At 41.0% G+C, this 22139-nt stretch overlaps 1 pseudogene; it reads left to right on the top strand.

The window, feature by feature from the left end:
* The window catches only part of LOC101932582 (protein FAM200C-like), a 56784-nt pseudogene that overhangs the window by 20686 nt on the left and 13959 nt on the right, over nucleotides 1–22139 (top strand).

Raw genomic sequence — 22139 nt, 5'->3', positions numbered from 1 at the left:
GAAATATGGTAACACATGACCTTATTTTAAATGTAAATCTGTCCTTTCTAGAGGAAGTCAGTTTTTCAATGTGTATAGTGTTCATTTGGTTCAGTACTGTCCAACAGTGAGCTTAAATATGACATTATTAATTTTAAGTTTAGCAGAGTAATTTAAGAACATCCTGAGAAGAAAGACCTCTAAGAAAACCCATGTATAATCTAATAAAATTAGTAAAGTAAATAAGACACTTTGTTGACATTTGTAGCCTTTATCAGAGGATCAGCACAGGACTGTAAAGAAACAAAGGGTTAAGAGCTTGAAGAAGTAAAGCAATGAGTCTTTTAACTTTTAGTAAAATGTGAGTACAGGAATGGATCTACATCATAAAATATAAACTAGATCTTTTATAAAAGGGTTTGCCATAAGCACTGCAAAACTGTTAGCAGACCAGCTTCACTATACCATGAGCTAGGAGGAAGGAGACCTGGGGTTGGCACAGTTTTTTATATTTATTAAGCTCTGACAGGCTAGGTGATTACAGACATAGGAAGATATTGTTCCCCTGCATGTCCACCTGTGTCACTGACATTAGAATCTTGTTCAGTACTTTTGGTCATCTTCATCTGAAAGATTATAATCTTGGACCTCTTTACAAATTGAAGAGACATCTAGGTAGCTTGGATACCAAAACAATGAAACTGGCAGTACATGCTTTGTCACAGGCTATCCAATTCCACCCAGAATCCTGGATAATTCCTTGCATGATTAGCCCATGTTGAACCACGCTCCAGTACCCAATATAGCTAGATTAAAACTAGCTCAGGTAAACCTACATGAACTGCAATCACACCCTGTGATTGAAGTATAGACATACCCTTGGTTAGCATTTAAAACTACCAGGCCATGCTGCTGAAAAAGAAGAGCTAATTGGACTTACCAGTGCTGAAGACACCCGAGAGAGACTCACTGGATGGCATAGAAGATTTATGGAGAATAAAGGGACTTGGGTTAATGCCAGAGATGGTGAAATATTTAATTTTGCAAAGTGTTCAGCTAGTATGGTGGCATGCAAGGCATAAAAGCCTAGCCAGATAGAGTTTATGTAATTTTTCTTGGGTTTAATTATTTCCTTTACCTCCCTTATACTTATTTGTTTCCTTTGACTTTATATATGATTGTCATAATTGTGGTCTACTAGTTAGAATGAAGGAGGGTTTATTCTAAACCAATTTTTAAACCCTAGAAAATGAAATGTTAATATATGTTAAATAAACTATAAACCACTAAGGGCCAGATTTTAATATGCTTACTCACATTAAATACCTTACTCCTTGAGTAACCCCACTGAAGTCAATGGCACTCCTCTGAGTAGCTGTTCACCACTGTAAAAGCTTCATAGTAAAGCCCTATATGATTCCACCTCTTTATCTAGCTAAAAAGTAGCTTAGCATCACACGTAGAGCTGGTAAGATTTTTTTTTAAATAGTTTAGAACAGCTTTAGTAGTGTTAGAAATCTTTATAGTATAGTCTACATCAGTGGTTCTCAAAGCCGGTCCGCCGCTTGTTCAGGGAAAGCCCCTGGTGGGCTGGGCCAGTTTGTTTTCTTGCCACGTCTGCAGTTTCAGCCGATTGCAGCTTCCACTGGCCACGGTTCGCCGCTACAGGCCAATGGGGGCTGTGGGAAGTGGCAAGGGCCGAGGGATGTGCTGGCTGCCCTTCCTACAGCCCCCATTGGCCTGGAGCGGCGAACCGCGGCCAGTGGGAGCTGCGATCAGCCAAACCTGTGGACGCAGCAGGTAAACAAACTGGCCCGGCCTGCCAGGGGCTTTCCCTGAACAAGCGGCAGACTGGTTTTGAGAACCACTGGTCTACATAGTCCAGTTAGATGGTGTTTTCCCCACCATTTCTTTCTAAACTGGGGACCTCCTCCCACCCCCGGAGAAGTCTGGGATTATACCCAAGGTCCCAGGGTTAAAAAAAAAAAATGTTTCCAGCCCTTGTTCCTTTTCAGTGAGCGATGAACATCAACACTGCCTCTACTGCCCGGGTGAGGCTCATATTTCTGCCAAGTGCAGAATCTGCTGCTCTCCCACTCCCCTTCCCCCAGATCTCATGATCATCATGAACTGAGACTCAGAAAACATCTCATGGAGAAGGAAATGAAGACCCAATCAGATCAAGGCCAAGGACCATCCCCTCCCCCACCCAGTCTCACCAAGTGGGCAGCACCTCTCCAAGCACAAACTCAGGTCTGGAGGACAAAGTTGAGCACAAGGTTGTTAAGCCTAAAGAGTGTTTTACATGAGAGCAAAGAGTACTCTCAGGCCTGGTTTACACTACAGAGTTAAAATCTGTAAGTGTCTACACTACAATGTTGCTCCCGCCAACGTAAGTTGTCCACTACATCAGCTTACACCACTCCGAGAGGTGTAGTGCTTAGGTTGATGTAGTGTCAGTGTAGACACTGCATTGCTTACATCTGACTGATGTAAGGGGCTTACAGCCAGAGCCAGAGCCCCACCACCCGGGGCTGACAGCCAGAGCCCTACAATGCCCCACACTCACAGTTAAATCGGTGCAAGCACTCCTGGTGAGGATGTGCATCGCTGATTGAAGGAGCTAGTGTGGACATGCAAAAACAATGTAATTACTGCGGTGGCTGTACATCCACATAACTTAAGTCAACTTAATTTTGTAGTGTAGACTTGCCTTCAGACATAAGAACAAGCCATCTTCATCTAAGATTGCCCCCAAAAGAAAAAATCCCTCTTTGACACCATCGAAGTCAGAAGAGTCAGTGTGCAGAGGTGCTAAAGGACTAAGCCAGAGTAAACCTTCTTGTTAGGAAAAGACAGCATGTAATGGTATGGATCTGACATTGGTTCTGGTGGTGGAGCCTTGGATAAACAGCTCCTTGTGCTCCCATCCACTTCTAGAACCAATGTGGTACCAGTAATGACATGGCTCCAAATGGAACCAATCACCATGGTGACCAGGAAAGCTCTCACTCTGATGGCACTTCCAATGGACTCTCTCATACCCCAGAATTATCAGAGACCCTACATCTCCCAGAAGGACATCTTTGTGTTTTCCCTGTCCACATTCTCCCTGTAACACTGGGCCAGCAAAGGTTACAAAAAATATCAGCAAGCTGGGTGACCTTCAAGCAATCCTTAAGGACACATCAGAAGGGTATTGCAATGGTAAACAGGCCCATTTCTTGTAAATAATTATCAAAGCCATTTAAAGTAGATTAGAACCTTTAACTCATTTTCTTGTATTCTTAGGGAATCAAAGAGTAAGTGATAAATGTGTATATGTTTACCTGCATTCTATTAGAAATCTAACAATGAGATCTAATTAGCTTGTAGATGATAAATCCTGTTCCTGTCTTATAATGCTTCATTACAGTCTTCTATTGACTTGGTGATCCAAAGGGGATATTATCATTTAGAGGGGACGATTGGTGTAATAATATTATTGTTCTAACCTTTCCTCAAAGCTTGTAATTCCACATAGTAAACCACCTGAGAACTGTCTTGATAGTTTGAATGGCTATTGCTAAAGACATTGTCTGAGAAAGGACCCATTGTGTAGAGATCACAAACTGTTGGCTCACTTTCATCAAAGCCCATGTGGTGGAGTTGCCTGTCAGCGCCAGCCTGCTTCAACTATAAAGGAAAGCTCATTTCAGGTTTGCTTAAACTTTAACAGAGAAGGTTTAAGTCATAGGACTGAGGTTTCAAGGTAGCTGCATGGATTATCCTGGAACTCTCATGGAGATACTCTAACAGACTTTACATCTGATCTGCCCAGAGGACTATAGCCCACTGAATTGATTTCAGAGACACTTTTACAAGACAGCAGATATAGTAACATCACTGCTAATATCCTGATCTATAAACATTGAAAGTCATGTGTATGTGTATTGATCTTTTAACCATTTATAACTCTCTTCTTTCTTTTTCCTTTTATTAATAAATCTTAGATTTAATTATTAAGTACTGGCAGTAAGTGTGTATTTGGGTAAGATCTGAAATATTCATTGACTTGGGCCCTAGAGAGTAATGTCTCTGATCATTTGGGATTGGAAGAATTTGATTTATGGTGAATAGGGTTTTAATAACCTCTCAAGATACCATGACCAGTTGCCTAGAGGGGAACCAAAGGCTGAGATGCCTAAAGGGGGCTGTAGTTTTGGCTTCTTGTTAACCGGTGTGGTAACATCAGAGCACAGTTTTGATACTGGTAGGTGAATCTAATTATAGTGTAAGCAGCTAATTTTGGGAGTATCTGCTCCATTTCTTGCAGCCTGCCCCAATGTGACATTCTCAGTGTGGTCCATCCATGCACCAGGGTCAAATACTTCTCTTACCGGGACCATCTCTTTCTGGTTACAGCAGAAGAAGAGGCTATCCCAATGATGCAGTCATACTCCCTCTCTCCGCCTTTCTTAGGGGACAACCATTGGTACTGTCAGTTCTGCTGGAGATAAGGGATTTGGATGAATCAGAGGCCCCAAAGGAGCCTCTGGGGCATCCGAAGACAATGCCCCAGAATATTGGGGTTCCAGCCTCTCAGCAGATAGGATTGGCTATGAGATGGGTGGTACTCTATGTCATAGGGTCCTCCTGAACCAGTTCATCCATCCTACTGGAAATACTGAGGACCGTGGGAGCCCTACCCAACACACCCCGAATCAGTGCAGGAGTCCTATTTGCCATCACCCAGGCAGCCACAACTGGCCCACCAGAATATTCGGAAGGGGAAGGTGAGCCAGATCCATCAGTTATAGGGCTGATCTTCTTGTCTTCATGGGACAAGGTGGTTACTCCACCATCTCCATCTCCAGATGACTTTAAACCAGGGGTCGGCAACGTTTGGCACGCGGCTCGCCAGGGTAAGCACCCTGGTGGTCCGGGCCAGTTTTATTTACCTGCTGACGCAGCAGATTCAGCCGATCGCGGCCCCACTGGCCGCGGTTTGCTGTCCCGGGCCAATGGGGGCGGCGAGAAGCGGCGCGGGCAAGCGATGTGCTGGCTGCAGCTTCTCGCCGCCTCCATTAGCCCGGGACGGTGAACTGCGGCCAGTGGGGGCCGCGATCGGCCGAACCTGCCGCGTCAGCAAGTAAATAAAACTGGCCCGGCCCGCCAGAGTGCTTACCCTGGCGAGCCGCGTGCCAAACATTGCCTACCCCTGCTTTAAACAGTATGAAGAATTCATTCACAGGATGGCTGCAGAGCTATAGATTCAGCTTGAGGAAGACCAGGAGTCTCAGCACAGTTTACTAGACATTATGTAGTCTGCTGTTCCTAATCAAGTGGTCCTCCGCATCAATGCGGCCATCCTGGGTCCAGCAACAACCGTTTGGCATACTTCTGCTTCTTGTTTTCCCACCTCTAAGAGAAGCGCTATTTTATTCCATCCAAAGAGAGAGAGAGACTTTTTGTTCTCTCATCCTCCATTTAACTATGGTGAAACAGGCGGCTACAGAGCAGTCCAAGCAACAGCACCCAGACACTACACCCTCTGACAAGGGACACAAGCAACTTGACCTTCTAGGGAGAAAGATCTTCTCTTCCACATCCTTCCATTTTGGGATCTCACATTATCAGGCCCTCCTGTCCAAATATGATTTACTAATTATAAGTTTTTGGAATTTAAGGACAAGCTTCCTGAGGAGGACAGGGACCGCTTCCAGCCCTTAGTGGATGGAGGCAGATTGGTGGTCAAAATTTTTGTCTAATCCATGGTGGAACCGGCAGATGCTGCACGTAGGGTTATGCAGCCATTGTTATGAGGAGAAACTCATGGTTACAATCCGCAGGTTTCCCATGCAGGGTACTGTCCACGATCTGCTATTTGATATTGTCAACCTACTTCATGAGAACACAGATTAGTTTCTCCACTCCCTCAAAGTTTCAATGGATAATGCTTTGCTCACTGAACACTTATACCCCTGCCTCCAAGAGAAAACACCAGAGACAGTAGAATAAGGCAAGACCAACTCCTAGGCTGTTTTATACCACTGTCCTCAGGAACCACCAGGCTAAAAACAGAGGGATTATGGACCTAGGAACCCAGCCTCTGCAACATCCACTTCCACATCTTACTTACCCCCAAGCAAAGAGTTTTTTGACAGGTCTGTTGAGTTCCAAAATCCTTTACTGATGCCACTTCATTTCCCTCCTCTGACATTTGGAGGCCACCTTACCAATTTTTCAAAAACTGGACAGCCCTAACTACAGACAAACCGGTATTGGAGTTTATTCATAGTGGCTGTTTGATTGAGTTTCTGGTACCTCCTACTATCAAACCCTCTTCTCAGTTCCTTTAAGGGACCACTGTCACAAGGAGATGCTATGACAAGAGGTAGACTCCCTCCTCCTCTGGGGAGCCACAGAAAGGATTATTATTATTATTATTATTATTAAAATTGTGATTGCAGTAATATGCTAGATATTTTCCAGACCTATTAAAATAAAGAAATTGGGCTGATCTTCAAGTGCTATAAATTGGCTTTGCTCCACTGACTTCTATAACAGCTAAGATTTATACCAGCTGAGGATCCGGTGCACAGTCTCTATCCCTAAAATTGTTACTAAAATTCTGTTAATAAAACACTCTTTCCTTGTTCACAATTGAAAGTGCTTGGCTAACATTTACTCTTCTCAGACTGTGTTGTATCAATGTATAAGGAAAGATTTTTACAGAGTTTTGCAGAACTGATTTAGATCTTAGAACATTCTGATAACTGTGCAATAGAAAGTGAATGAGAATAGTTGTATATCCCATAAAAGCTCTTCAGAAAGTCTGTAGTATATTTCCATATAGCTTTTTCAAGAGTATTTGAAGGAAGTTATATAAAAAGAATGCACAAAAACACTACAAACTGTAGTAAAACACAACATATCAATTTTGCTACAATATAGAACTTTTTAGCCTTCTGCTCATTTAATATAATTTTTAAAGAGGCTAACTGTTGTTATACTGATCTCTTTAAATATTCAAAGCACAGTAAAGATATCTATTAATAAAAGTCCTAACATCTCCCTGGTGAAATGAGAGGATTTGCATAGGATTTAAGATAGATATAGATTTTAATTGGACATTGTCAAAACTGTATGAGAAACCAATAAACATGATGGGATTAGAACTCATCTTGGATTTATGTATCTATGTTCTGTGTTTTGTCTAGAAACACTAGAAAACACTGTACACAAAATTCAAACCTCTTCAGCCAAGATGTCAGTAGTGGCACTGATTGTGGATGCCCACCTTTTTAGATATCCAACTTGAGATACCTTGAGCCTGATTTTAAACTGTTCTTGACAGACAAAAATTACTTTGTGGGTGGAGGGAGGGAATGCATTTCTGTGTATTTTTTTGAACCGAACCAAATCAAATATTAATTATTTTTTTCAGTCCCTCCTCATAAAGGCATAATTAGGTTTTGCGTTTTCGAGAAATATTTTAAAATTTCTTTTAAGAGTCTGATTATAATTAAACTTTGCTCTCATAATTACAGAGCAAACTGCTGCTTTAATTACGAGCAAAGTTAGATTTTATTCTCTGATGAGCTAGTTAAGGGAACAGGTAGTCCATTATTATAACCAACCAACTTTTTATGGTGTTATATGGGGCTGCAAGTTACAGACCTCTTGCCAAATCAAAACTAAAGTGCTTATGTAGTCACACAGAAGGGCAGAGGACCAGCAGTTAGAATTTATTATGGTACAGAATAGATAGCATGAACATTTCAGAGCATAAGAACTGTACATTATGTATTAATGTATAATGTATTATGTAATTAATATAATGGAGCATGTAAATGTAGATGGATGAGGATTTCGATAGAGCTGATACAGATGAATTACACTGTGGGATAAGTTGTGCCAAAACACATGCAGTGATGAGTGTGCAAAGAGACACAAGAAGCCTTCCCCCCATCCCCCACCGCACATCTGTGGATAGGCCAGAGGCAGTTTCAGGACTAGAGGACCAAGGGACACTAGAGCCGACAACTGTGCTAGGCCATAAGCTGGCTGCCCTTGACATGGCCAAAGAAGTTGGAACTGTGGGCAAAGGGAGCATATTGTACATTCTAGAAGGGTATAGCAGCGGTCACTGCTGTGTGTCACTTCTTCAACAATACATTTAGAAGATGCTGTGAATAAGTAGGCCCTCTTCATTCTCTCTTCCATGGGCACAGGTTTATAGACATTCTAGTTCAAGATTGGGAACGGTAGATTATAAATTTCATATATATATGAATATGTGTGTGCACGCGCGTGTGTGTGTTTTAAAAGAAAAACTGCATTTATATAAAACATATAAATATATATATATGTGTGTGTATGTATGTTTTGTATAAATGCAGTTTTTCTTTTAAAACACACACACGCGCGCACACACGCACACGCACGCACATATATGAAATTTATAATCTACCCTTCCCAATCTTGAACTAGAATGTCTATAAACCTGTGCCCATGGTAGAGAGAATTAAGAGGGCCTACTTATTCATAGCATCTTCTAAATGTATTGTTGAAGAAGTGACACACAGCAGTGACCGCTGCTATACCCTTCTAGAATGTACAATATGCTCCCTTATATATATATATCTATTAATTCATTTTTTCTTTCAAAACACACACACACACACACACACACACACACACACACACACACACACACACACACACACACACACCCTACCTCTGCCTGGAAAGGAGAGTAGAGATTTAGGTGCCTGATTATTCCCCTGTTGAAGTCAATGGGAAAGCTCCCATTGACTCAAATGGTGCAGGATCAAGTCCATAATGTTTTTTGTTTCCTTCCCAACCCAGCAAAGACCATAAAGGAAGTAAAGATGATGACACATAATACTGGAATAACTCAGGGGTTATGGCCCTTTAAATATAGTCCATCAGATATTACTTAAGATATTGTTGCCCAGCACTGTCAGAAACTGCACACCACTGATTTTTTTCCCTTCAACTAACCAAGTGCACTTCAAATCCCCTTTCACATCTAGGGCAAAATAATTTTGACACTGCAGCCTTACATTATTAATTACTTGCAATACTGAGAATTAAGTTAACAGCAGTTGGAAGGTGCAGGCGTCAAGCAGATGTTTCAAGTTCCACCTACAAAAAAGCAAATAGCAAAGGCTGGGAAAAACAGATAGAGAGTATTAGATTGCACTGTGTATATGTCGTATCTGCATAATGTTAAAAAAATCTTTAATAAATAGACACTCTAAAATGGAGGCAAACCTTACAAATGTCACTTGTTTCAGACCCACATTTACTACCTTTAAGACAGTTGATGGTACCACACTTTTTTGTTTGGGAATTATTTACATCAGAAATTTGGAATCATGGAATCCAAGACTTAAGTGCACCATCTCCCATTGAAATCAGTAGGTCTATTCACTCAAAAGTTAAGCATATGTTAAGCATAATTATTTTGCTGCCTGGAGATAGAGAGTGTTATTCATGCTAAAAACATTTAATCTCATTGCCTTAAACTTACCTCAACTTATAATTTTCTTTTGTCTTCCATTCTGGGTCTTTGTCAAATAACATGTCCTGCAGTTGGGCTTTGGCCAAGTGAGGTGTGGACTGGACATATGTTAGATCTGAACCAGGAAAGGAATACATGATTGGTCAGCCTAGATGCTACCAAGAGTTCTAATACCATGCCAACAGCACTTTGCAATTAAAAAATTGCATTGTACTTTTTGAACGTCCTGAGAGAGTTCTTAAAACAATGATTAAAAAAGATTCACTGAAACAGAAAAATGAAGTGTCTGGTGAAATATTTTGTTATTACTTATAATTTAAGCATATGGGTTGTGCTGGAGACAGAAGCAAAGGTCTACTTAAATAAGGTGTCAGATAAATGGACTAGATAGAGTCTTCTTTTTTAAACAGAATGGCCATTATTATTTCTGTAGATAAAGGCCCTATCGGTGTCGCCATTAAAATATTTGGGAGATTGTAGGAATTCCACTGCAAAAATTCAATCCAGATGTAATTTGGCATACAATACCTAATCATGAAAGTTCATTAGTTTTACTAATTCTTACCAGAAAGAAAAGTTTAACCATTTTTAAGATAAAGGTTTTTGTTTTTGTTGTTCTGTTTTTAGAGAAAAAAAAAAGTTTTGCAGTCCTTTAGGCATTTTCCTGATTTAAAGTAATTTGGCAAACAATATTTGAAGAGATTTTCAACATTTTCCATTTTTTAACTTCCAAAAACATATTTTCTTCAAAAACTAAGAGTTACTGGATCTTAACTATGACTGGTAGTGATGAGAATAGCAGTCATCTACTGGAAAGAGGTACTTCGTCATTCTTGCTAGTACATGCTTTAAAACATCAACATCTCCATAGGCCGTGTGAGCTGATTGTTGGCTGTCCAGCACTAAATTCAAATACTTTAATGAAGAAAAAAATGTTTCAACATGTACACACTTTTATAGGCACAGAAATTTAATTTGTCAAAGAGGGGAAACCATTTGAGATTGTATTCTGATGGAGCAAAACAGATGTAAATTTTAAGACAGCTGTTAGAAAAGAATATACTGTATTTTCTGGCGTATAAGACTACTTTTTAACCCAGGAAAATCTTCTCAAAAGTTGGGGGTCGTCTTATACGCCGGGTGTCGTCTTATAGGGCAGGTGCTGAAACTTCCGAGCCGGACTGGAGAATCTGCGGTCGCCGCATATGGTGGGGGGAGCTCAAAAACGGCCGCGGCCGCATCCCCGCCCGATGACGAGGTGAGGGGGCGCCTCACCGGGAAGGTGTAAGTGAAGGGCGGAGCAAGCTGCAGGCGTCCGGGACGCCCGGGGTATGGAAAAAAGAGATAGAGCGGCGCTGTGCCCAGAAAAACACGCCTCTTTCACCCGTCTGGCCCGCCCTTGTATCCTATTACCGTACCTCCTCCTCTGCCTCTCAGATCTCGCTCCTGAGGACTGCAGTGAAGCGGCGCAGGCGCACATGTGCGAGATCTGAGAGGCAGAGAAGGAGGTAATAGGATACAAGGGCGGGCCAGACGGGTGAAAGAGGCATGTTTGCGCTACCGCTCTGATAGTCTTGGAGACAGGGAGGGCTGGGCAGGCAGGGAGAGCTGACCAATCCAAGCAGGCTTTGTATACAACAACCAGCCAATCGCCGGTAAGGTACATCGCTTGCCGTGATTGGCTGGTTGTTGTATACTGGGTACCACATACAGTACAGCACCAGTATCTGTACCTGTTCATACAGTATAGCACCAGTACATACAGTACAGTATACAAATGTCCAACAGTCAAAACCCCATCATGGCTCCACCAGCAAGAAGAAAGAAATATGAAGCCAGTTTCAAACTTAAAGTTGTAAACTTTGCCATGGAACATAATAACTGCGCTGCTGCAAGACAATATGGAGTAACAGAAAAGATGGTTCGGGACTGGAAAGCAAATGAAAAAGCATTAAAGAGTATGCCAAGGGGTAAGTGTGCATTAAGAAGAGGCACTCCACATTGGCCAGAACTCGAAAAACATGTAGCAGACATGGTGAATGAGCATCGCCAAAACGGTTATGTAGTGACACGAAATAAAATACATTTGTTTGCACTTCAGTGGGCCAAATCTAACCCAGATCACAGCAACAGATTTAAGGCCACTGTATCCTGGTGTACTAGATTCATGGGAAGGCATAATATGGTACTGAGGCAAAAGATGAAAATTGCCCCAAAATTACCTGCAGATCTTGATAGCAAAGTAAATAGTTTCCATCGATACGTAATACAACAGCGCACTAAACATGGCTATGCGTTAAGTAGTATTGGAAATATGGATGAAACTCCAATGAATTTTGATATGGTTGGAAATAAAACTGTCCATCAAAAAGGTGAAAAAACAATTTTAATTAAAACAACAGGACATGAGAAGTCCAGTTTTACAGTGGTACTAGGATGCACAGCTGATGGCGCCAAACTGAGACCAATGATTATTTTTAAAAGAAAAACAATGCCGAAATTCAAGTTCCCTGTTGGTTGTTTTGTACATGTGAATGAAAAAGGCTGGATGGATGAAGAAGGGGTAAAGCTATGGCTTGATAATGTATGGAGCAGGCGACCAGGTGGACTTATTCAAAAATGTAGTCTACTGGTGTGGGATATGTTCAGGGCTCATTTAACTCCCAGCACCAAGCAAATGCTTGCAAGACTAAACACAGATGCGGCAGTTATTCCTGCAGGATTCCTGCAAAATAATCGTTGGTACAGCCACTGGATGTGTGCCTAAACAAGCCATTTAAAGATCGCATTCAAGAACAGTGGAATGAATGGATGGTTAGCGGCGAAAAGTCATTCACAAAAGGAGGAAACATGCGTGCTCCACAGTTGGATGTTTTGTGCAAGTTTGTCATAAAAGCCTGGAATGATATTGATGCAGAAACAGTAATCAAGTCTTTCAAGAAGTGTGGCATATCAAATTCATTAGATGGTATGGAGGACGACTACTTGTGGCAAGATGAAGAGGAAGCCGAAGCTGAGACCACACCATCTGATACGGAATTCGATCCATACGATGACTGCCTTACAAATGTATCACAAGATGTCATTGATGTACTTATGATATCAGATGACGAACAGGAGGATTTTGAAGGCTTTTAAAGGGAAACTGTCACGCCAGCAAAACCTGTAAAAATACCGTAGCTTGCAGTTATGATGGGCGTTGCTAACTCGCCAGGGACTTGCCCGGCACTTGCTCTCTCTCTCTTGTTTGTTATCTTCCTCCTATCATCATCAGTTCCAGTTTGGTTGACAGCTTAGAAAACAAACAGCATGGCAGCTCCCATGGGTTTATTGTCTTATCCTTCCTTTCAGCTTTAGAGTGAATTAGGAAAAGTTTAATCCACTTGCACTGTTTTATGTTTACATGTTTGATGACAAACAGCCTTATGTTTATAAGTGACAGTTTTCCTGCTAAGTACCTGCATGTCATAAGCATTTGAATTAAAATTACCATATTGAAATCAAATCTGATGTTTTTTTAAAAAATTTTTGGTGTGCGTTGGAAGAGGGGTAGTCTTATACGGCGAGTATATCCCAAACTCTATATTTTAACTGGAAAAGTTGGGGGTCGTCTTATACGCCCAGTCGTCTTATACGCCGGAAAATACGGTACTTTAAAGAAATGCTGGCAACTTTAGGTCCATGACTTCTTAACTTTTTTCCAATATTTGTACAAACAAAGTCTAACTTTATTCTTACAAATTCTACTACCCTGCTGTCTTGGGACTTTTAAAATACATGCAACCCCACTTTTATCCCTAGTCTTTGTATTTATTACAAATTGAAGCTTTTCACTGCAATCAATACCTCTGATTATTTAGCACCTTTGAAAATAAGGCCACTTCAATGGGGACATGATCCAAAATACAGTGAAGTCAATAGGAGTCGTCTTAATTTACTCATTTTTCATTTACAAAACTCCTCCCCCCACAACTAGCACCAGTCCAACAGTCTGATCAGATATGCTCTACACTGGCTTCCCATAAAATTTCTAATCAAGTTCAAAGCACTCCAGGATATTTAAAAGTTAAACGCTCCATTGCAAAGACCATTGTAGACAAATACACTTATCTAACACAAAGGAAGTCATTACAATAAGAATATAGCTTGTCTGTGTGGAAGACTGGCCTTTCTCCAGTGTTTGTCCATGACCGGAATGAACTTCTCCAGGAACTAAGGACCATCAGAAATGTCTGCTCCAAGTGGGAGGCACTTCTTTTTTTAAACTTTGCCTTCTTTAACAAACACAGAGCAACAGGTGTATTTATATAAAAAACCAAAATCACACATCTTCAAAACAAGACATTCTACTCCACATGCTTCTCCCCTCAGGAAGGGATGAGAGAACAACCAACACATCACAGATGTTTAGTTAAGTTTCTTAATGCACTACTAGAAAATGCTCAGATACTATGGTAATTAGCATGGTGCAAGAGCATTTATAGAATAGATATTAGGTAAATCAAATTCAATAAGAGTTTTGTAAACATATGACCTGCAGGTTTAGGCCTTTGGTGGATTTTTAGGGCCTGATCTTGTTACCAGTGCATTCAGTGGGAACTTTCCTATTGATTTAAGGAGTGCAGGATCAGAGCCTTAATGAAACAGAATATATTGTCTAAAGCTGTATTAAAATAATGTTGAGTTTCTTCCAATAATATAAACCCAGGCACTATTAAGCGCTCAAAGAATCTTTAAGAGTTTCATCAGAGGACACAGATGTGATTCTTCTGTGCTTACTGACCAATATCACAACAAAAATGTATTAAATTAAGTGTATTAAGAAATTTGTTATGCTTTGCATGAGTACAGCTCCCATAAACACTAATGGTAGTTATGATAGACTGAAGGAAATAGACCCCTAAATGTAAAAACCCTGCACATTCACAGAGAGTAATAGATTCTTGCTCCCATAAAATGTAATTAAGCATTCATACACAAACTTAAACAAAACAAAAAATCTTTGACTCTGAAGTAATTCAACATAGTTAGTAGGAGCATCTACATTTTTCTTATTCTTTCCCAAACAGAACTACACATTTGAAAGGTTTAAAAAACTAAGTATTTTCTTTTACATATTTTCAGGTAATGTTAATGAGACAAAGATATTGCTTAGATCCTAATCCTATTCCCATGCAGTCAATGGGTTTCTTTACCATTTGCCTCAATAGGAAAAGTAATAGGCTTATGTGGAATGGTTCTAATTTGGTTAAAGAGTTAAAATAAAAACATTTCATCTTTAAAATTAAATAAAAATGCACGAGAAAGTTGTCATAAGATTTTTAATCATATACCTAATTTCAAGCATATTAGCATTGCCTAAGTCAATGAGGCTTTTTATATGCTTACCTATTTTGCTGAATTGGGACTTCAAGGAACTGATAGGTTTAAGGAAATCCATTAAAACCTTCTCTCTTTCTCTCTCCCCCAGCAACCACACATTTCAGAGGAGGTGGTACATTCTCCATGGTCACATTTTGTCTTCTCCTGCCTAGGGTAAAAGAGACTGCAGGCAACTCCCCAGTGCAGGGACGACAAACAATCTCTCACTCTGTGCTCCCTGAACATGGGGAGTGGGCAAGAAGCAGAGTCAAAGCTCTTCAAGTGAAATTTATAATCCCAGTGGTGTAGGGCTAGGCTCTTACATACTTCTGCACCAGCTACCACTGATGGGAATGCACACGGAAACTTATTGGAGGGAGAAGAAGTTGCTGCCCCATAATCTTCCAAGGACAAAATGCCTCCTGCCATTACTGCTCCTGATCATTAATGCTGCAGTGACTTTTCAAGCTACAGTCTCGCCCAAAGCTGGAGTTCTCTAGTCTGATGTTTGAAAAGAAAAAAAGGGGGACTTTTCAAACTTTTAACTACAAAGAAAACTGCAAATGTTTGGTTCAGCCCAGAAATCTGAAAGTTTAAAGATTAAAAATGAAAGCTTTTCCTCATGATTAAACTGCAGTGTATTTTGCTTTCATCTTAACATAAAAGTATTTTTGATGGCTAAAATAATAAAGCACATTGGAAATTGCTTTATAGTTTCTTATGTACAACTTTCATACTTCAAGTACTGCAAACAAGGGGCCAAATCCTTCTCTCGTTGAATCAAATTAGTGTTTACCACTAATGGAATCAGGCCCTTTGTCAGTTATTCCCCTCAAGATGGCTGCCAAAAGCAGTAGACTCAGAAGTGGCAGAGTAATTTAAAACTTTTCTTTGAAATCTTTTCCACAGTGTGTTCATGCTGAAAAATATTTCTTCCCTTTTGAAGCTCTAGACAGATGGGGTGAGCAAGAGGAATACAATTTTCACTGGAGAGACAAATATATGAATATTTCTGATCAGGTGGAGAACAAATGAAACACTCCTTCTTAGCTGAAATACACAAGAGTACTGCATACAATCACACCACAGTACAAATGGTGGTAGGGTTAGTGTCACAGGACTGCACTTTATCAGAATAAAAGCACAACTTCCACATATTCTTCAGGGTAACAAGTAAAATAATGATGGACAGGTCTTTTAATTGTTAAACAAGTTTTAAAAATTATATATTCTGTCTCTACATTTTTTCCATGCTCAGTGATATGCCAGAAACAAAACTGAACACGAAACAATCAAGTCTAAAGGCTTCCAGTGAACAGTCTCATTCACTTTGCAGTACATTGCTATGGGAGATTATGTAACTTTCTGCTGCAGACCAATGGAGGATTTAGAGTTAGTGGGACCCTGTGCTCAGCTTCATTTTCGTCCCCTCCCGCCCCCGCATTGGGACCCAGCCAAGAAAAAGAACTTTCTCTCTTATCTCCCCTCCATTTTTCATTCTTTTTTTCTTCCCCTTCTCCTATATTATAACTAATGGGAAGTAAATGAAAATAAAGTGAGGTACCTTGGTTGGGGTGCAGGAGGGGGTGAGAGGTGTGGGCTCTGGGAGGAAATTTGGGTGCAGGGTGTGGGCTCTGGGCTGGGGCAGGGGGTTGTGGTGTGGGAGGGGGTGAGGGGTGTGGGCTCTGGGAAGAAGTTTGCGTGCTGGGTGCGTGCTCTGGGCTAGGGCAGGGGTTTGGGTTGCAGGAGGGGAGCAGGGGGGTAGCACTTACCTGGGGCAGTGTGGCTCCCAAAGCGACCAGTCCACACACCCCTCTGGCTCCTAGGCAGGGGCAGAGGGTCTCTACATGCCACTGCCCACAGGCGCTGCCCCCGCAGCTCCCATTGGCCGCAGTACCTGGCCAATGGGAGCTGCAGAGTTGGCACTTGGGACGGGGGCAGTGCGTGGAGACACGCCCCCTCCCAAGGGCCACAGGGACATGCCAGCCACTTCTGGGAGTGGCGCAGTGCAAAGGGAGGGAGGCAGAGCAGGCAGGGAGCCACCTTCACCCTGATGCTGGCACACCCCTGTGCACCCCTTGAGGGGAGGGAGGCAGCGGGTCTCTGTGGGCTGCCCAGGGCGGGGGCAGTGTGTGGAGCTGCCTCTCCCCTGCCAGAGGCGCCAGAGACGTGCCAGCAGCCGGCTGCTTCCGGAAGCGGTATGGGGCCACCGGCCATGGCATGCAGGCAGCCCGCCTGCCTGAGCCCTGCTGCGCCAATGGCTGGGACTCAGGGGCAGGTTATCAAATGAGATTTGTCCTGCATTTTGGGAGGCCCCCTGTCACCGGGGCCCCATGCCACCATACAGTTTGTTTCATGGTAAATCCACTCCTGCTGCAGAGTCAGTAGCTCCTCCACTGAGATTTGATTGGTTTACTTTTCCAGGCTTTTAACAGAAGCTGTGTGGACACCTTGAAGAAAACTGCCTGCCCCAACGGTAACCTCAAACCCCGGCTCAGCATGCTGAGCATTCCTTGCATTCCCCAACTAGATACCTACATTGGCCAGGATTCTTATGCCACTTTATTCCTGTGAGACGCACAGAAGCAAGATTTGTACAATGGTAGCACTTAAGTTTCTACCAGTTTGAATGATTTTACTAGTTCTAATGATATTCCCCATTATGTGGGGAGGAGTTATATCCTGCACTGGTAAAAGTATTCAAACCAGACAAAACATTTCAAGTGCAACCACTATTACTTCCGTGAAAGGGAAGAAAAAGAATTACACAGATATTTAATATTTGAAATCCTAGAGTTATAGCTGTAGATGGGTCCGATCCTGACAAAACTTTTAATTCTTATCTTCACCCCCCCACCCCGATCTAATAAACATCTGGCTTAGCTGCCATGACAGCCCCACCTTTGCAACACTACTCTGAGCCTGTGACCACAAAGTAACTAAAAGCAAAGCCTTAAGCAGCTTGACATGGGAGTCAGATTTACAATGGCTGCTTAGGCCATGCAGTGGGCCTATTTCTCCAGCAGTGAAATTGCAAACAAGTCAGCAGCAGAGACAGAAGCTTGCCAATTTCCCCCCTTGTTTTGTCACCTTATAAAAAAAGGTTCTTGTCCTCACTTTCATTTGACAACCTCATGCTGCAAGTTTAATTGAGGTTAATGAGCACTACTCAGATGGATTAAGTTAAGCATGTAAAAAAGCATATGCATTATCATCAATGGGAGCTTTGTCATTCACTTCAATGATCATAGGATTAAGCCCTTTGTTCATTTTATAATGTCGGTAAGCAAAGAATAAAAATGTCCTTTATTATATTTCTAACAGCAAATGACTTTATTATTTCTCTGATCTGGCAAGCTGGTCATTATAAACATACACACAAAAGGGAACTAGTAAGTTGAGGCATGCAAATAGCTCAGGCATAATTGAGTATCTTTTTTGAAAGAGTTGTTTGCATAACCACTTGCATCATATTAAAAACAACAGACAACTACTGTCTAGTTTAAATTTGTTGAGTGAACTAATGCAAGTGTTTGCATTGCTTGTGATCCACTGAGCACTTCAAATTCACTTTTCTCCCAATTACTTCAAGACCAGTTTAGAACATCTCTATTCAGAACTAAAAACTTTTGCTTTTTTTATTGTTAAATTTAAAGAGGTAGAAGGGCATTAGAGACCAGTGTGATTGTGAAGGAATTGGAAGGCATGTGAAAAATGATATAAATAGAAAGCCAAAGACATAATAGAATAAATAAGATCTGGAAGAAAGGGGAATAGAAGATAAGTGAACATGATTAAAGGATAATTGGGGAATAGAGGTTAATGCTGAACACTGATAGCAAAGAGCATTCCAAGTACATAATTGCTGTTCAAGTTTGAAATAAACAAATAAATGGTTCTCTTGAAAAGTACAAAGGCGCAGGACAAAAGGAATGGTGAATTTCTTAACCTTTACCTTGATTCTTTCCCCTTCCAGAGAGGGAGGAGGAAGACTAACAGAAGAGAAAGATTTTGTGGTACAATAGGGGAAAAGCAAAATTGTGCTTAGACTACAGAAATGAAAGTGGGACAGGATTGCTCAGGGGACTGTAAATGTCATCAAGAACTTTCACTTCCAGATTGCTGGTTCATATCAGAATACTTCTGTAATAACCCGTGTGTGCTGTTGGCTCTGGTGACTGGTTGCTAGGGTATCTGATTTTGCATTCATTGAAGGCAATAGTAAAACTGACTTGAGTGGAACCAAGAGTGGGATCCCAACAAGGCCCACTGACATACTTACATTCTAAATTAGACAAACAGCCAAAGAATAAGTGACAAGAGTCCATGGGAGTGGAAAGACTGCAGAGAATAAGACAAAGTATATAGTTTTATTTATGGTAGACCGAGAATTCCTTAAGAGTTCTTTGGATAATGATTTCTATTGTGGCATAGAGAATACACTTATAAAGTCAGAGGATGATACCAATCTGGGAGGCGTTGTAAGTGCTTCAGAGGATAGGATTAAAATTCAAAATGATCTGGAAAAATTGTCTGAAGTAAATATGATGAAATTCAATAAGGATAAATGCAAAGTACTCCACTTAGGAAGGAACAATCAGTTGCACACATACAAAATGGGAAATGACTACATAGGAAGGAGCACTGCAGAAACAGATCTGAGGGTTATAGTGGCTCACAAGTTAAATGTGAGTCAAGAGTGTCACACTGATGCAAAAAAAAAAAAAGCAAACAATTCTGGGATGTATTAGCAGGAGTGTTGTAAGCAAGACATGTGAAGTAATTCTTCTACAATTCTATGCACTGATAAGGCCTCAACTGGAGTATTATGTCCAGTTCTGGCTGTCACATTTCAGGAAAGATGTGAACAAATTGGAGAAAGTCTAGAGAAGAGCAACAAAAGTGATTAAAGGTCTAGAAAGGACCTATGAGGGAAAACTACAAACACTGGGTTTGTTTAGTCTGGAGAAGGTAAGATTGAGCGGGGACTTGATAATAGTTTTCAAGTACACAAAAAGTTGTTACAAGCAGGAGGATGAAAAATTATTCTCATTAACTTCTGTGGATAGGACAAGCAACGGTCTGAAATTGCACCAAGGGAGATTTAGGTTGGACATTAGAAAAACTTCCTAACTGTCAGGCTGGTTAAGCACTGGAACAAATTGCCTAGGGAGGTTGTGGAATCTCTATCATTGGAGATTTTTAAGAACAGGTTAGTAAAATACCTGTCAGGAATGTGCTAGCTATTGCAGTTTTGCCTTGAGTTCAGGGGACAGGACTATAGGACCCATTGATGACCCTTCCAGTCTTACACTTCTATGATTCTGTACATACCAATTCACTTCAGAGGCATCTGCACTGACAATAAGCCAAAAGGGAGATCAGAATGTTCAAGAGAATGAAAACACAGACACATGGTTGAATTTTAAAGCTGAAAACCACAACTTTTTTTTTTTAAACCCACACATAAATGTGGGGATAAACCACGCAAAGAGGGTCCACAAATCACTTGCCAGATCTCTCACTCATGCTTGCCCAAAGCAACCAGCTGCCAGAGGTATGTCTACACAGCAACTAGACACCTGCAGCTGGCCCGTGCCAGCCGACTCAGGCTCATGGGACTCAGGCTGTTTCATTATTGTGTAGATTTCTGGGCCTAGGACCCAGTGAGGTGAGAGGGTCCCAGAGCCCAGGCTCCAGCCCAAGCTTCAAAGTCTACACAGCAATGAAACAGCCCCTGACTCTGGCCCCATGGTCCTCATAGGGCTCACAGTTGTCATCTCCCCAGGGTGTTAAGGGAATCCAGGCACTCACACTACACTGGGTTCCAGTCCAGAGTCCCTATAACCAGCAGCCAAGGTCTGCTCCAGAAGACTCCACTCTGCTGCCTCCTGGACTTCTTCCTACCATAGCTTGTCAGCCGACCTTTCCATGGGCTCTCTAAATTCAAGTTTAAAGAAGAGTACAATGGATACATAATCCAGTAACCAAAAATAACCAAAACTAGCCCATAGTAATCCATATAAACCAAAACTGGGAAATCTGATATAACTATAATTAACTGTGATCTTGCTTCAAAAGGAATCATGTCTCTAGGGGAGAGAGACTGGTTCACTTTCCATTCTCTTTCATTCTTTGTGGCCTCTGTTGAGATGGCCAGACATTTGTTTCTTAGTACCAGTTGTGATATAGACATGTGTCCAATAGGAATTAGCCTGAGATCCACTGCTCATTTCACATAGGCTACCAATTGGTAATGAATTGCACCATATGCAGTGGATATAAACTAATGACTTATACCTTTATTACTCTATGTCCCATTTAGAGTCTTCTCAAGCTACTCGAAAACAAACCTATGTTTCTAAGCTGACAAAGCTTTTGAGGAAATAGAAAAACCTAAGTTAAAATATTGTACAAAAGTCATTAATAAGAATATTTGTTTATAAAATTGCCAAAGACCATAGAAGCTACTAGTATGAAATAATGGAGGTGGTAAGGGAATATCTACATGCAGAAGGGTGCAGAAGAAAAGAGTGATAAACAGGAAGAGTGACTAAGCTAGGCTAACATGAAGGGACACGCTTTTCAAAGAGTTGTGCTCGGTTTAGCTGTGTGGTTCCCATAAAAGCCAATATAACCACAGAGAAACTTGGAGCAAAAGGGGGGAAAAAACATTAAAGTCAGTCATAATCACAGCAAGTAAACCATCGAACATCTAACTCAAACATGGCTGGCTTTGTGACTTGAGTGTCCCTTCCTATCCTGCAATACTTTATTTCACAGAAGTTTTTCAGATTAAATATCAGATACTTTCTGTGAATTTTAAAACAGTGAACGTCTTCAAAGGAAAACAAATATTTAAAAGTAATACTTTTTGGTTTTTAGCAGTGATTGTCAAGCTTTCTAATAGAGTGTGTGCAGTACATTAAACTCTGGGAGAAAAAGACACTGGAGTATCAAGAAAAAGTGATTTTAACAATTATATGTATTCCTTTTGTACTGCGTAACAGAGAGCTGGACAAAAATATCATATACTTTCTTTGGAATTTTGTTTTGTTAAACAAAATGAAGATTTGTAACTTCTTTTGAAAATGTTCAGTTTTTCAACACAATAAAAACAGAAGGATTTTTATGTGTTTAGTTTTTTGGTGTTTCCCCTCCCTCCCCTTGAACCCTCTTTCTCTCCTTGTAAACAAAGAAAGAGAAGTTTTTATTTAAAAAAAAACAAACACAAATACAAATGTATTTCCAAGAACTGGAAAAAAAA

The sequence above is a fragment of the Chrysemys picta genome, chromosome 1 (genome assembly GCF_011386835.1).
Source record: "Chrysemys picta bellii isolate R12L10 chromosome 1, ASM1138683v2, whole genome shotgun sequence".
Lineage (NCBI taxonomy): Eukaryota > Metazoa > Chordata > Testudines > Emydidae > Chrysemys > Chrysemys picta.
This window is presented reverse-complemented; position numbering and strand designations above follow the sequence as displayed.